Source organism: Strigops habroptila, chromosome 8, assembly GCF_004027225.2.
Source record: "Strigops habroptila isolate Jane chromosome 8, bStrHab1.2.pri, whole genome shotgun sequence".
Classification (NCBI taxonomy): domain Eukaryota; kingdom Metazoa; phylum Chordata; class Aves; order Psittaciformes; family Psittacidae; genus Strigops; species Strigops habroptila.
The window spans coordinates 3,497,408-3,514,304 of NC_044284.2; the positions used below are offsets into that span (position 1 = coordinate 3,497,408).

Here is a 16,897-nt window from a genome sequence, read left to right on the forward strand (position 1 = left end):
AGGCTGACATATTTTATCCAAATGATCCTACCAGCTACACTAACCAGCTACTCTGTATGCCTCCCTTCCTCTGGACTAAGGGCTTTATTTAGGGACTTTAAATAATCCTTCATCATCGTTTCACATCAGTCTCAAACTAACAGGGCTCATTTCTCTGCCTTTATTACATTTACTTTTACTACACATTTCAGCTAAAACCACTCCAGAGGGGTGTGCCAACTATGACTATGTCACGAGAATGATTTTATTAAGAAAATGCCTTGGATGCTACCTCTTAGCATTTTCCACTACTATTGTTTGGGTTGCACCAGAGGCTAAAATGCGGCTTCTTTTAATAACACATTTGCATAAGTTGATCTGAAAGATCCTCATGCAATGACATTACTCCAGGGTTGGCCTGTCATCTCAAAAAAGCCTGAGGTGCTGGTCCCAAAGCGATCAAACTCAAGAATTAACTAGTCTTCATAAAGCAGGAACATCTCTACAAGCAGTAAAACAAATGATTATCAGTTCTTTTTGGCGATGGTCTATGCCAAGCTAGAGAAAAACAGAGCTTTCAAACACTGACAATCTGGTATATTGAAGTATGACCATTATTTTTTATTTTCCACATTTTTGGTCCAAAGACAGTTCTGAGTAATTGATTCCCATAATGAGCTATGGTTCGTTAGTCAATTTAATTTATAATTGAATTGGATGGATGTAACTCTGTGTAAAATTGTCTCTGAAGAATCTGTTTTGTTCGTCTGTTCAACTTCTGACGGGGATGGAAGAAAATCTAAATTATTCCCTTCTGCAAGAGGGGAAAACTCTCAAAGTCTCAGCATCCCTTGTGAAATTAAGAGGGAAAATATTGTTAATAGTTGCCATGCAAAAATAATATGGCTTCACTAAAATTTATACAACCCTGACAGTTAACACATTAACGTCTGGAATGGTGGCTTAAACTGATAACCAAAACATGGGAAAATCCATGAATCGGCAGCCCTTCCTCAGCAGCTGGAAAGATCCCTCTTAACCTGAATGAAAACCACAACAGATAATGTGTCAGCCATGGTCAGTCATGGCTTACTTCTTTATACTGCAAAACGTGGAGCATTTCCTTCTCCAGGCATTTATCCCAATATTCCGATGATACAACTTCACTGGGAAGTGCGTGGTGTGAAGAACCAGACCTAGTGGGTTAAATTCTCCTTCCGGTTCCAACTTTGGAACCTGGAGTTGCTCCCATTGCCATGAAACGTGGGAGTGCTCTAAATTCAGTTTGCTTTTGTAAAGAGATTTGGGAATCACCACTCTATTCTCTGTGGGCCTCCTCTTGGCCATTGCTAAGCTCATGAAGTAACAGTATATGAGCAGTATATGAGAATGACTCCTGCTTAGGAGCAGAGGCAGGGAAGAAATAGCTTGGTTTAGGATTTTGAAGATGAACATGAGGGTCCATTTTTAGGTTAATTTTGCCCTGGGGTTCCTTGGGCCTCAAGACTCACAATCAAACCCACTTTCACATCAGAGAAAATACTCAGGTTCTCATCGTGTCCTGAATACACTTCCCTCCTCATTTTTCATGTCTAAAGAGAATCACTGTCTCTGTCTCCCATCACTGGTCTTAGCAAGATGCCCAGTATTGAAAGATGCATTTAACTTACAAGGAAAAGCAACTGAATTAACTCATTCAATATTTGTATTTTTCTACATAGACACATATCTGTCATTGATGGTGTGTTAGCAGACATACACGCTAGCATTAAAAGAACTGCTAAGCTATTATGTAAGCATAGTATTCCTTGTAATCCAGCCTCATGCAAAAGCGAAATATACAGTCCCTGTTTGCTGAAGAAATAAAGTGCACGGAGCAGCACTGCAGTGGGATAGGTGATGATGATCTGCTATTATCAGTCCCAGCAGGCACATATTTTTTCTTAACAGCCGCAGGACTGCTGCTCTGAAAGCCAGGCACAAGGATTTCTTAGTTCAGAGCATTTCACATTGCTTTTTAGAGGCAGGCATGACACACGGCTGCACAAACTCTTCTGGCCTCCAGTTAAGGGGTCGCTTAACAACCTCATTTGTCTACTTTTGCATCAAGTCCCCAATAAATTCTGATGGGCAACAGGCTCCCAGGCTCCTTACGTTATCTAGATAATGGGGCTTTTTTCCCCCCTTTCCTGTAACAGTAATAGTAGAAACATTGCATCTAATCTTCATCATATTTCAGAGTTTGTTTACAATGTTTCCGACCTTTTTTGTCCACTCTCAAGTGTTTGCTCTGGTAGAAGGGATACGAGACAGGTTCAGTGACTGGTCACACCTGCCCACCTCTGCTGAAGTGAATGAGGTCATAAAGGTGGAACTGAGGACAAAACTTGGCCTATTACATCTACTTAAGAGTTACCACGGGCTGTTTATTTCTGGCCTACGCTATATGGATGTAATAGCAGGTACAGGCTGGAGCTATTGAAGACTACTCTTAATGACTACATTCTGTCTGAGAAATTCTTTAGTATAAGTAATTTTCAGCACTGTAAATGCACTGGAGACAATGCAAGTTGTTTCTAAAAAATGTTAAAGCTGAGATCATTTATACATAATGCACAAAGCAATGAGGGCAAACTCTTCAGTGCAGATAAGAGATGTCACAGTAAACTTATGTTCCAAGGCAGTGGTATCAGTTACGATCGATCACTTGGTAGCCAGTGGAAGTTACATTTTTACTTTAGTCTTTAAACTCTTTTGACTGCACTACCAAAGTATTGTTTTAATCTGAAGTGCCAGATCAATATTTCTGATCAATAAGCATTCATTTCCAACTAACAAGGACAATGGGTAGTGGATTCCTTTAAACATTTTCATTTCAAGAAAATTTCTGCTGTTCTAGAAATCAGATCTCTAATGAAGAATACAAGAAAAAGGAAAATGAACACAAAAACATAGCAGAGAACTTCCAGATAAATCCAGCTCTTCCCCAGCACAATTTTTCTTCCTCCTGTGACACTATATCAGTAAATAAGTCTGTATGACCTTTATATTTTAAGTAATTATAAAACTCAACAGCATTACCAGTAATTCTTCCCATCAAAGCATACAGAGCTAAACCAAACAAAATCCAAACCACAAATGACCAAAACCAAATGGACAAACTTCAGTTCTTGCAAGATTAATCCCTAGTGGTACAGACAGATAAGAGTAGACAGATAGTGATGGAAAGACTTGGGGATGTTGGCTGATGAGAAGCTGAGCATAACCTGGCAATGTGCTCTTACAGCTCAGAAAGGTAACCATCAAAAGGAGTATGGCCAGCAGGTCAAGGGAGGGGATTCTCCCCTCTTCTCTGCTCTGGTGAGAGCCCACCTGGAGTACTGCATCCAGCTCTTTGGTCCAGAGGAGGGGCATGAAGACGCTTCAAGGGCTGGAGCACCTCTGCTACAGAGACATCCTGAGAGAGTTGGGATTGTTCAGCCTGGAGAAGAGAAGGCTCTGGGGAGATCATGAAGCAGCCTTCCAGTAGCTAAAGGAGCCTAAAAGAAAACTGAAGAGGGACTTTTTCCAAAGGCCTGTAGTGACAGGACAAGGGGGAATGGCTTTAACCTGACAGAAGGGAGATTTAGATTAGATATAAGGAAGTTCTTCCCTGTGAGGGTGCTGAGGCGCTGGCACAGGGTGCCCAGAGAAGCTGTGGCTGCCCCATCCCTGGCAGTGTTCAAGGTCAGGTTGGACACAGGGGCTTGGAACAACCTGCTCTAGTGGAAGGTGTCCCTGCCTGTGGCAGGGGGTTGGAACTGGGTGAGCTTTAAGGTCCCTTCCAACCCAAAAGACTGATAACAAAGCACAAATCTACAAGCACAGCTTTAGAAAAGTACTCCCAGTTTACATGGTAGATTTGGTATTCCAAATACTCAAGCTTCCATGAGCTTCAGAGAAATCCCTCCACTTTCAGCCCAGATGTGTTTAGCCTCAAGAATGGCAACCCCTGGCCCAGCCAGCAGCCAAGAGCTGATTTTCTTAAGGGTGAACCTTTCTTCTTGGCCACAGACAGATGTTGAGGTCTATGCTCTACTCCCCTATTCCGTGGAAAACCCAAACACCATCTTGCCAGAACATGTGGACAGAACATGTCGTTCTGTCCCTTCCTGCTTAGTCCTGAGCTTTTCAGAGCAGGACAAAGGTCTGCTTTAAATGTCCCTGGGACTGTGATGCACAATAGAGACATGTTTGGCTACAGAGAAATGATGACTTTTGCCACAGTGGTGTGTACAGACCACTCCCTTTCGCTTTACAAGCTAACTATGAGACAACATGTTTTCAGCGCCTGCAGCTGTGCTTAGCAGTCCCCACTAAACTCAACATTCTCCAACTTTCCATCACCCCCATGTAATGATTTGCTGCTTCTCACACTCTCCTCAGGACACTGGCTATTGTTTACAAGGCAAGAAATACCAGAGCTAAAATTTAAGAGTAACTGGATTCCTTCAGGCTGGGCTGTCAGTGTCCTGCACTGCAGGAACTATGTGCGTGGTGCCCTCCATCCCCTCGCAGCACTCCTGGCACTAAGGCAGTGGAAACTGCTTAACTAGTTGTCTGCAGGCACCTCGGCACAGGGTGTAAAAGCCAGGCTGCTGCAGCCACTGTGCACCCCCTCTCCTGGCATCTTCCTCAAAGGATGGGTGCTGAGGGGCCGTGAAGCCATGACTGGAGTGCCCTGTGCCTGGTGGCCCCTGCTGACACATGGCCCTCACATGCTGTTGTCCTGCCTCTGTGGCACTGGCTTGAAAGCGCAAACCAGAGCACAGCGTAAAGCCCAATGCTCTACCTTCTCCTTCACAGCTGGTGACAGAGCTGTGGTTTGGGTGGGGTGCAATTAAAATACAATAAATACTGTATTCTATTGTTCGCACAGGCTTCATTCCCCTTCATACATCTGTGGCGTTACTTTGGGTTTTGAATCAACCCCAAAGTTCAAAGCTAAGTCAGACAATTTGTCTGCTTTAATTTGTATTTATCATAAGCAGTGAATTTCATCTGGATTTCCCCCAGAAACATAAATCAGGCAAGATTTGCTCAGACGCATGCATCCCAACAAACTTAAGGAGGAGTCTGGGCCAAGCTCCGTGCTTCATGCCATCTTTGCTCTTAATTCTACATATGAGATATAGGGGAAGTCAGCTGCCAAAGTGGGTTGCATGCAGACTACACTTTTCTCACTGGGAAATGATGGGAAAAGAATTTTGGCTCCATTAAATACACAGTGTCCTCTCAGACAGAAGGCTTAACACGAAATGAATGGAAGGTCAAACTTTTGTAGGGCTATTAATCTGTCCTGCGACTTATGCAGATTGGAAAACATATGAGAAATGTAACCAGAGTGTTCACTCTGCTTTAGATAGCAGGAGATATGCAGAGCCTCAATAGATAACCTTCTGTGAACACTGGGAAGCTGGATTTGATGGGAGAGTTGCAGGAGTCCTACTCTTTATGGTGCCTATTCATCTAGCACAGTACTCAAATAGGAAGGAGGGGATGAAGGAAGAGGGACAAGAGGAAGAAGGCTGCTAGAGAGATGCATAAATTTACCATAAATGGGAAAACTTTCACTGACTTTAAGCCAAGAAATCCGTCCTGCTTTAAAAGGCAATACAGCCAAAGGGTGGTATGGGCAACACTCGTCTACATGAACAAGAGGCACATGTTAGGAACACTCCAAAATCATGCTAAATCTTAACACAATCTTGTACCTCACAAAATGCATGTTCTATTGTGTTTTCCACTCTCTTTTTTGTTCAGTTTCTTCCTCCCCAGCTATTCTGGAATTGGTTTTCCTTCTTCAGGTGTTTTCCAGTCACAATTACTCCCTTGTTTCAAAATACTGGGTTTGTTCATCTATTTCTCTGACCATGCCTTTTCCATCTTTCACTGTAGTGTTCTCCCCAACTAGTCATGACCTCTGCTTTTCTTCTGGGCTCTATTTTGTTTTGCTTCTCTTATTCCTCTTCTTTCCCTTCTGCTTTTTCACACAGACTCCTTTCTATCTGTCATTTCTTTTCCTTTGTGTGGTATTCTCTTTATCTCATCACTACTTCCTTTTTATTTATTGTACTTTTCCTACTTCTGTACTTGCTTTCTCTCTGTTATTTGCTTATATACTCCCGTTCCCAAAGGGAAGAATTGGATTTGGAAGAAATGGTGGGAGTTTATCATTGTGTAACCATTTTCAAAATGGTTTTAAAAGTAAAAAGCAAAGTTATCAGTAAGGACTTCTTTTTAATTTGTTTTTTCCTTGCAGGAAATAGACATTTCCTCTGGGTTTTGACAGCAACATTCCAGTTTGGTTAAAATCAAGCAAATACTGTATCATCCCAACGGTCTATATCAGAAACTGATCAGGCAGAACACAAGACAACTCCTCGCTTGTTTGGCTCATACCCAGCTATTTTCCCGCTTCTATATCCCTTAAAACCTTCTCTGGATGCCCCCATAATGTCACTATATGACTAAAGATGATTCAGTAGCCTCCTGCCACCCACTCCCAGCTAGGCACCTCTATAGCCTAGTCCAGAAGAAAAAGATCCTCAATGTTTTCCACCCTTCTAAGGTCCAGGCTTGTAACTTAGGTGCTCTGAAAGCGCCCAGGTCTCTTGTGTTCATGGGCAGGTTCCTGAGCTGTCCTCTGAATTGCACTTCAAAGAGATGTTTAGAAGTACTTAGTATGAGTAATTTGCTTTGAGCTCACCACCTACCTCATGCTCTGCAGCAAACACCAGTGCCTTCTGCCATTGCTTACACCAAAACAAAGCAGATGGAAAAAAAGCACAAGAGGAGCTAAACTAATTCATAAGAACAGTCGAGTTGATACAATCAGCCACAGCCCTGCTACTGGCCCATGCACTGGAGTTTGGGAGCCTCACGGAGCCAGGTACCTGAGGTATAACACAACTAGAAGTGTGTACAATACACGCGGCATATTAAACAGCTGATGTTACATGCTTTGGGGGAATATTTCCCCCCAAATAACTGTGGGAAATATTAATTATTTATGGAATATTTGCATAACTGCATAATGTGTCTAGATATAAATAACAGATTATTTGCATAACTGCATAATGCCACTAATCACGGAAAGAAAAAAAGAACAAAATATTTCTGGCATTTGCTCACACAGTGTCATATATGCTCTGTGATTCTTCTTCTAGCTCTCCCAGCCAGAAGCCAAAGCATAAGCAAGCTCTGTAATCCTGTATTCAGTAAGAGGAACCACAGGTAAATTTGCAAACCCTTTGCAAGTCCTGTGCAAACAGTAGCCCAACTGCAAGGTCTTGCAAACCCCTACAGGCTGGATGGTGTTTTGCACAGATTATCTGCCCAGAACTAGCAGAGAAAAAACAGAACATGTGCACAATGTGCATAAGTTTCTACAACCAAAATTCACCTGTCATCCCTCCTGAATAATGCTGTCACCACTCCTCTCTTAGGCAGCAAAGTGCTTTACAAGGGGAAAATATACCATTCTGCAGATAAAGACACTCAGGCCCAGAAACATTAAATGACTTTCCCAAAGTCAGAGAGCAGATCAGCGCTAGAAATGGCATCGCCAGGACCCCCTGCTGGTCTCCACACCAGGCTGCACCTCACCAGGCAACGAGAAACCATGCTTGACCATTAAACCTTGTGCTCAGTGCACAATTGCCCACCTTCCCTTTCCCATTAAGCTGGATCCTTTCTCCCCATCATCGGTGAGCTCAGAGAAACAACGGGGTGACCCTAGCTTAACTAGCTCAAAAGCATCACAAAGCAGAAACAAGCCTAAAATATAAGCTTTAATATTCCCTAATAATCACTGTTCTTTGTTAAAGAACAGTGATGACTGCTGTTCTTTTCTCTGTTAAATACTAGTTACCTCAGTGCTGGAGTTTCTAACATACACAACACTAACTTCATTTTTAATGGTATTTTGGTCTAATTTCAGGGCCTGATTCCCAGTACAAACTCAAGTAACAAATGTATAATTATTCTCATAAATAACTCAGCACCTTACAGTAGGTTTCAAACAAGTTTCCCCACAAGGCACGAGTGCCCTATATTAAATTCTTTTAAAGTGTAAGTTGATTAAGGTAAGAATTAGTTGTTATTACCTTATGGACATTTTAGTTTTCACAGCATTTCAAAGCTGGTCCTATCAGGAGTAGATTTGTTGCCGCCCACTGGTACAATCATCAGGAAAATTAATAATCATGTTCAGTCTGACTATAAATCACTGCAGTACAGGCAATTAATTTCTGTGGAAAAATGAAAGATCTGTAAGTAGTACTATTGTGTAAAGTATACGTTGTGAAAACTGAGATCCAGCACAGGCAAATTACAAACCCAATGCTCCTAATTTCAGAGCGTGATAATGCTGGGTCATCCCAGGCTGGACAGCCAGAAGTTCTGAATAAATCATGCTGGCAACTCCTACCAGCTTATGGTTGTTGTATTATGTTTATGCTGCATTTGTAATTCTTGAACCTGGTACAAGCATACGTGCTAGAGTCTGGACAAAACGATCACAACTGAGACTTTTCATACATCTTCTACTGCTAAAACAAGGCAGTTTGTTGCATTTGTTTATAACCTTGCCATTACACAGGGCACATTTCTACATAGCATGCTTCTTTTCAGTTAAGGCCATGGTGATCCTGGCGAGAACAGAAGAAAGATGATGTGTACATATGCAGACCACCACATGCCCCTTGTAAGCTAGATTTATACTGCCCTACCAACACATGCCACAATCCTGCAAAGACATGTGTTTGCCAAAAGTTAGATAAATGTAGCATCAAGGCCATAAAGTTTAGTTTGTGTTTAAAATAAGAGTAAGCAAAGCAGCTAGAAGCTCAATGTTTTAATTGGCTTACCTATGAAGACAGTACGTCCTGTAGCACTATGAGAGATATTGTTATAGAAGACTGAAACTCAGTTTCATTTGTTATAAATAAGTCGAATTATTTCCAAAATCTCTGGACCTGAGTGTTCAATATCCAATAAAAAACCCCAAACAACTTCACAAAGAAACAAAATAATACTTTGCAGCAGCTTTTAGTCCAATAGACAAATTATTCTCTAGGGATTAATTTCAGTTGAATTCATCATACCTGAAAACATTTGAACAACATTTAATAATGGCTTGGACTGGAGGCTACGGGCAAAACCTTTACCCATTTGTTGCTGGTTGAATGAAAATGTGTAACAATGGAAGTAACCATGAAGTGAAGTATCTATGGAGATTAAAAGAGGTAAAATAATGCACATTGTGATCATTCACACAGAAAAAGTTGTCAATGTTGTAAGTAAATGTTTTCTAAAGGCATTGAAAAGGATGGATAGACTTCCTTTCTTAGCCACTTACGTCTTCTGCTGCTAGATCCAGCTTGAAAATCAGGTACTTTGAGGTATAAGTATCTGGACTTCACAGGGAAGTTCATTACTGACGAAGAGCATATCCATAAATAAGGAAGTTCTCCCTTGGAAAATATTCGAGGACATTTTTAATAGTTTCTAAGATAGAAGAAGAATGGACAAATAATTATCTGGTACATGGGCTCCTGTTCATTTTGTAAGAGCAAAAAGAATTTAATAGGCCACATGAATTGCATTTGTCATTTACTGAATGTTCAGATGAGTGTGTAAAAGTGAAGCTATGAGCTACGCTATGTATCCCCCAGAAAATGTACCTAGATACCTTACTAGATGAAACAGCATGCTACCAGAAAGCTACTGCTGGTAGTCAGAAAAGCAAGCCCAAATTCCTCATTAGGAAATAGAAGTAAATAATTCAGGGACGTGATGCCTTCCATCGAGATACATGATGCATTTAATGCATTTTAAATAGTTGAAGGAAACTCTGAAGAAATATACCTGTTTCCACAAAGATCTACACAGATTTTCATATTAATGTGTGGGATTTTGGGCCACACTGCTATCCACAACGAGATAACTTGTTTACTAAAACCAAGCTTGTGCCTAAGACGTGGAGAAAACCATTGAGAAAACTCTGCACTTCCAGTAAAGCTGCAAACACACCAAGATGGCAGAAATAAATCTGCTTGTCACTTTGTCTCCTCCCTTTTCTTCCCCATCCTCTCAAAGGAAACCTGGACCTTGCAAATGAACCTAGCCACGTCCTTAGCTACTTTTGAGTAATGATTCAAGTAACTGCTGTTAACAAAACTCTGCAATATGTCAGCTAACCTGTAGGCTTTCCTAGGCAATCGTTGATGTATTTCACACGCCTGGATGAGTGGTCTGTGCCCATCCATGCTGCTTGTACTTACACAGGCTTAGTGGGCTGTGACTGCCCGCTGTGTATCTGCTGTACAGACAGAGAGGTCTGAAACTCTCACGTACCACCCACATACGCCGCAAACCTGCTGTGTACTGTTAAAGTGTGGCTAAATGTGTTCTTTCATTTGGGTTTCAAATGACATTTTCATTTTAAATTTAAAGATTGAGCCATAGCCAAATCTGTGTTATCGTCTGGGTTTATATGGTCATTACAGAGCTTTGATAAACATCTAGGCATATCATATAGTTGAGTGTAATCTATCTGTCTATCTCCTTGCAATTCTTCCCATAGACTGGACATAAATCTTAGGCAGGGATTTGAGGAAGTATTAGGATAGTATCAAAAGAGATGAAAATCACAGCTGTTCCAGCTAAAAGCCCTTCCTGATTTGTTAAACAAACATAAAACTGAGTTGAGAATTTCCCAGATTCACCTGGTTTAGCTGTATACAAAGAGCGGTTAAATTAAATGATCTTTCTCACAAAGGTCAAAAGTTAAGTGTCCCTGGTTACATGAGGCCTCATGCCTAATGGGATGATAATCCAATTCTATGGCATCTAGAATGAATCCTTCTCCTAAGTTATTAAATATGCATGTCTATCCCTAGCAAAATATATTGGAGCAGTGAGAAGCGGAGCTAATATACCGCACCAGAGTTGCAAAAATGTCAGCTTGGAACAGAAGAGCAGAGAAGAAAAAACAAACGAAACCTCCCACAGACAGTTCCAAGGGATAAAAAAATCAGAATGTTATTTGCCAAGTCAAATGCTCATAACAAACCCCAAACCAGGGCCATTCTCACACTGAACTGATGTGGCTTTTCCCAGGCAATGTTTATTCTAGTTTTGATGTAACATTTTAATAAGCGCGTTAACTACTGATACAAGAAAGAACAGGAACTTCATCCTGCAGGGTGGGAACTTCACAGCAGGTTTCCTTTCCACACACAATCACCCATATCATCTTTAAGATTTTCCTATTTTCATGCAGGAAAAAAATTGCAAGTCCCAGTTGTGAAGAAACAAAATGTCATTGTGGGAATCAAAGTTCCTTTAACCAGGAACCTTACAGACAACCAACCTTTTAATCCTTTCAGAGCTCTTAACTGCCAGAATTGCACGGAGTTAAGACTAGGAAAACTCACAAGAGCTTTTAGTAACTCATTTCAGTGCTCTTCTGCTGTGTCACACAGCTTGCCATTAACAGCTTGGGAAATTCTAACCAGGTAAATGAAAGAGGCAGATGTCAGCCCCTCTGATCAAGGTGAGCTTGGGGGAATGCTAACTGCATTTGAATGGCACTGCTTGCCGGGTGTTGGATGTTTTCTGCAACAGAAATCAAGGGTTACAGAGTGTAATCCTTCCTGTTGCACCCTCTCCCAGTGACTAATCACTTCCATCATTAAAACCATGGGCCCTTTTTATAATCCATGCTTTGCCTGGGAAGTCACTGGTCCTTGTTCTCTACTAGCTTATACAGCGTAATACCTGGAAATGTTTTGTTTCTTTCCTAGAACATACATTGGACTGTCATCTCTCAATCATCTTTGTGATATGCTGATTTTATGAAGCCCCACTCACTGTAAAACATTTTGTCCTTCACAAACTTATAGTGTTATTTTTGCTTTTAACCTCCTTATTAAAATAGGAACACCAAAACTTAACACCAGTTCCCAGCATAGCTTCATAAAAATGAGCACAAAAGTAAAATCTCCCCCTTACTGCTACCCTGTTTACACAGTAAATGCTGCAGCAGCCACTTTGGTCAGGATCAGTGCCTAAACTTCTCCTGAATAGGTGTTTTCCTGAGCACAGTTCCCCTTTCCATGCACACAGATGGCAACACTCAATCCTAGGTAACTTTGCATTCAGTGACCCTACAGCACATTATGTTTGAAGAACAGCCTACCAATGCCACCACTCCATGGACTCGTAAGCTTCCACTTGCTTGCTGGCTGCTGATTCTCATTCCTGCATTGTCCCCTGTGCAGCCGTGACTCTACATTAAAAATAAGCATTCTCTCTTCCTGGGGGAGTTTTAGCTGATTCAGTGCACCAACACCCGTACCAGCAGTGGAAGAGGGAACAAGCACTATCACAGTGGCCCCAAATGGCTGTGGAAATAAGAAGTCAGTGATTCACTGTCTTCTGTTGGAGAACCTTACTCTGCTCATTAGCTACCAAGTTACAAAAAGGCTGTGAAGAGAGGAACCGCAAGGGGAAAGGGAGCGAGCTCTGACCTGTGCCAAGCTCCTGCTGCCAGACCTGTCACTGGTTCCCACTCAAAGTGCATAAGGGGCTGAGTGACCCAAGCTGCTGGTCAGCAGCGCTGGGAGGGAGAGAGCTGTGCTCCGGGCAGGGGCCAGCTTCAAGTTCAGCTCTTCAGTGCTCTGCAGAGGCAGGGTGAGTGGTAGGACTGCACTGCCCAGTCCTGGTGCAGTTTGGGCACTGATAACCCCACCCCAGGCACCATGTGAGGCTGGCCATGCTGTGCAGCCTGTGGGCAGTGCGCTCCCCTGCCAGCCCCAGCCTCCTGCTCCTCCAGGAATGGACAGTTCAGAGGCACTCGTCAAACAGAAACAGGCACCTCAAGGAACAGAGACCAGCAACCAAGACTCCCGATTAAAACAAATACAGAAACATCCAAGGATCCAATAAACCCTTGAAACTTCATATCTGACTCAAGCAAAAGAGCTGGAAAAATCTCCCCTGGCCCTTTTCTCACTGTCCTTCCCCAGCAGGCAACACAAACTCTGTTTGGCTTGGCTTCATACTGAGCACCACCCAGCCCAGGGAACTGACCACCAAGGAGCAACACAACAGAGAGTGAGTGGTGCGACCTTCCACGGGAAGGCAGGGAGGACTGCGGGATGTGGCTGCTGTACCCTGCTCCGGCCGCTGAGCAACAGCGCTGGCAGAGCACAGTCCTCTCTCTTGTAAGGTTGGGTCTGAGGGTGAAGCAGGAGTAGAGCTCGGCTGCAGAGGTAATGGCACTCGAAGGTTGCCATTTCAAGATTTCCTTCATAATAGAAATTTCATGAGACTCATCAAGTTTCCCGCATGCTCACACATTACTCATCACTGTGGTATTTGAACACCTTAGACCAGCTGTTTCATGTGAAACACGGTGCCATCGGCCAAAATCTCTGGAGATTTCAGATGTATAATTAGTAGTTCCTCTTCAGTTCCGGGTCCAACACAGACTTCAAACTACTAAGACATTTTGAGGACCTTAGATATGGAGGTTCTGCTTTGGCCTGATCTTTCTTCCTTTACCAGAAAAACACTGTTTAGATCATTTCCACTGAAGTCACTCACTGTGCATCTGTCTTCTTCATCAGAATATTCCCAGTGTGTTCTTTGTTGCACACTGTTTTAATTAGTGTTACACAGTCTTGTATATTCAGCAAAAAAAGGCAAATATGACAAATGTGATTAAATGTTTCAGTTTTGAGAACATCAGCTTAGGTAAGCTTTTACACAATAAGGCATTAATAATCTTTTGCATACGATATAGAACAATTTTCTGTGATTAACTGTGTGCTGATCTTAACAACGATAACGATGGATGAACACTTTACTCATTGTGTAGGCAGATACAGTTAGAGAGATATACAGAAAAATTACCATAGAATTAGGAAGTAAATAAATGTTTAAGTCAAATATTTGTGCTTTTATCCTTGGAATCTAATGATGACAAAGTTTATCAGATATTTTACATTTTCTCTCAGCAGCAATCATGTGGTTATCATTGACAGACGAAAATAGAGAAGAATTGGGTTATGAATTCCAATAAATAAAGCATTTTACTGAATTTGTATGCATGGGTGTGCATGTGTTTGTGCCTGTAAACTATGTATTATGGTCAAATGACACAGGGGAGGATAAAAAACCTCAAGCCCTTCAAATGAAGTAACCAAGGCTCTATGTATTAAACGTTCATGTTATCATAATGTGGCTGGTGTGTATACACACCACTGCTCTCTACTGGGTTAAGTCAGAAATGCTTATCTTTGACTAAATGCCTATACCGTAACTAAGTGAAAATGATTTTTCCTTAGCTCTCTTGATAAGAGTTTGTTTACAGAGCAAGTAACAGGTTTTAATACTGATGCTTAGCATAAATTAAGGGGGCCATCTTGTGCAACCTAGTGACAACACCCCTATACAGGGCAATTGCACCTCAACTAGCATTACTATAAACTAGCTTTAAAATTACATTAAGAATTAAACAGATGGGGATTTTTTTTTCCAACAGCTCCTAGTAATTTAAATGGTATCAACTCCCCATTCAAACTGCTTGTGTCTTTGTTTCATGTCTCTGGTCCCCATAGGTAGAGCCATCCCAAACACCAAGCAGTTCAAAGAAGCAGATAATTAACTACTGCCTATTGTACAAATTGCACATTTTCAATTAATGCTCTACCTCACAGGCAGGGCAGTTAGTTTTAATCAGTCTCATGACATCAACTATTGTGGTTCCTGTTCTCAGATACTAGAAGGCACCTTGATGGTGCCATGCAGGCAGACTGCAGCACACAGCCCCTTCACTTGGGCTCTGCTGTGTGTAGGGCTCCTTCCTAAACGTTTGAAAAGAAAAGGTTCTAAGGAGAGAACCATGGAAGGTCACTCTTCTTTGGGACAGGCTGTGCACACAGAGTTCCAATGGTTTTCAGCTTTTATGCTCACAGTTTGCATAGCTTCAGGCCTACCCGATGCTATGGAAGAGGACAACAGATACCAGGTGGACACAAGCCATTTTCTCTTCACATCTGGCTCACAGCATGCTCCATTAGCACCTTTCAGACTGGGGTAGTTCAGAGAAACCTTGAGACTACCCTAGCTATCTTTGGTGGCCTCTAGAAACTGCAGAAATGGCTCTCCTTTTGGGTTGTGTGGCCTGTGCTGAGCACAGATTAGCTGATACAAGAGCCAAGGTTAATCCCTGTATTTGATTATATGTATTTTTTTTAAATAACCTTAAAAATTTCAACACTCCAGTGAATTAAAAATATAAAGTATTTGGATTTGGGGTGGGGGTGGGAGAAGGACGAGAGAACAGAAAACTCAGGAAGTAGAGCAAAAACATACACTTCATTCTCACAAATAAGAGAATGACCTTTATAATGCAGTTGGAGCCTTGCTTCTTGTCAGTTATGGGTCAGTGCCCTATTACTGTATTGCCCACACGCTATTATTGCAGCAATGCAACTGCACCCCTAGAGGGAGGTTGTGACAACATTTCTATTACAAACCCCTCTTTCCAGAAGGTTAAAACCTGCCTGTCAGCAAGGAAATAACTTTATTAAAACCAAACCTTGATAAAAATCTATTTGGCCACTTTCAAATGACTACAGCCTTGTCCCAGCGTAAGAAACATACTGGGTTCAAATGCTCTCGTGCAACTCTAGAACAGTTTTGCTCAAACCCCTCCCTGGGCTTGGCTACACCCATGAGGCTCAGGAAGGGAAGGCACTGAAGGAAGCCCTCACGACTCGGATGCCCTGGGCCCTTCCAGGGAAGCAGGAGCCTGGGAAGGCTGCTGGAAGGTGAGGTTTTACCAGAGACCCAGCCCTGTGCCAGGTCTGGAGCCTGGAGTCAAAAGACAAGGCAAACGTTTCGCTTCACTGCAGACATCTTCAGATGCCTCTTCCTAATGGAGGCCACTTTTGTTCCTGCTATGGAAACAGCTATGGGAAAGCAAGTGACCTCTGTCAACACAGCTCACATTAGCACAAGGGTAGTACATCTACCCCTGATTTTGGGTGAAAGCTAGGGTTACAAATATATATACACACATAAAAAGAATTATATTAAACCTGGATTTGGCTCCATTTGTTTAAAAAAACCCCATAAACATACATTGAAGCCATACACCAAAAAAGCTTTTAGAGGACTCAAAGGGGTCTTTCTGTTGTAATAGGTACTTTTACTTTGGTTTTCAGTCCAAAAAAATCTGGTTTATGTGTATATCTGGCTGGTAGATTTACATATCCAGGCAGCTTTTTAGGGAGTCAGTCTTGTGTGTAAATAAGAGATGTCATTTGTTAAGATCTCATAAAAAAAAAAAAAAAAATCTTTAAATCAAGTACTTTATATTCAAACCTCCCCCTTTAAAATGAAGACAAGAACTTGAAACTGGCCAAGCCAGAGAGGCTATTTATCCTACAGTGCAAACTCGCGCTTTATGGGAATTTTCTCCTTAAGATAGACACTTAAAGAATAAATAAATAAACGATGACATATTAAAAAGAAGAGGCTCTGTTCAAAAACCCTGAGGTTCAGATGTACTTGCCACCACGTCTCCTTTGCTTCTGAGCAACCTTACTCACAAACAAAAGCACTGCAGCCCAAAACCCTGTGTCAATGGAACATTAGAGACCTGTGGGTCCTTGTGAAATATTAACAAAGAATAAAATTCCAAGATAAGACCCTGGAATGAGGAACACACCAGCAGAAAGAGGGCTCAGAGTACACTGTGCGGCTTCTCAGCTTGCTCCCTGAAAAACCCAGTGTACAAATTAACCCCCATGTCCTCTGAATCCCAACCCACTTGGCAGCAGGACAGGAGAGGGTATGCTGG

The 16,897-nt window shown here is 42.0% G+C and overlaps 1 protein-coding gene across 1 annotated transcript in view; it reads right to left on the reverse strand.

Moving 5' to 3' along the window:
- Nucleotides 1-16,897, reverse strand: part of LOC115611913 — a 505,339-nt gene that overhangs the window by 86,538 nt on the left and 401,904 nt on the right. The window lies entirely within an intron of this gene.